This window comes from Dendrobium catenatum, unplaced genomic scaffold (assembly GCF_001605985.2).
Source record: "Dendrobium catenatum unplaced genomic scaffold, ASM160598v2 fragScaff_scaffold_743, whole genome shotgun sequence".
NCBI lineage: Eukaryota > Viridiplantae > Streptophyta > Magnoliopsida > Asparagales > Orchidaceae > Dendrobium > Dendrobium catenatum.
The window spans coordinates 336,431-336,719 of NW_021319205.1; positions in this window are offsets into that span (position 1 = coordinate 336,431).

Sequence of the window (289 nt, forward strand, 5' to 3'; positions counted from 1 at the left end):
TTGTGGCTACTCTTGTAGCTTCACTTAGTTTTCTTTTTTTTACTTGTAAATTTTTTATGCATGTAACTTCATTTTTTATCAATGGATTGGATTTTTGTGCTCTATTTTGAAGTTTTTTTGGTCTTTTTTTGTGGTGGGAGATGACGTCCCCGACGACATCTATCCCAGCTTTCTCTTCATTCCCATCTGGTAATTCCCATTCCTTTAAGGATGTTTTGGCGGGTTCATCTTCGTCTTCTGCTAATATCCATTTTGTGTATACATCCATTAAGTTTTTTTTTTTGTGGGG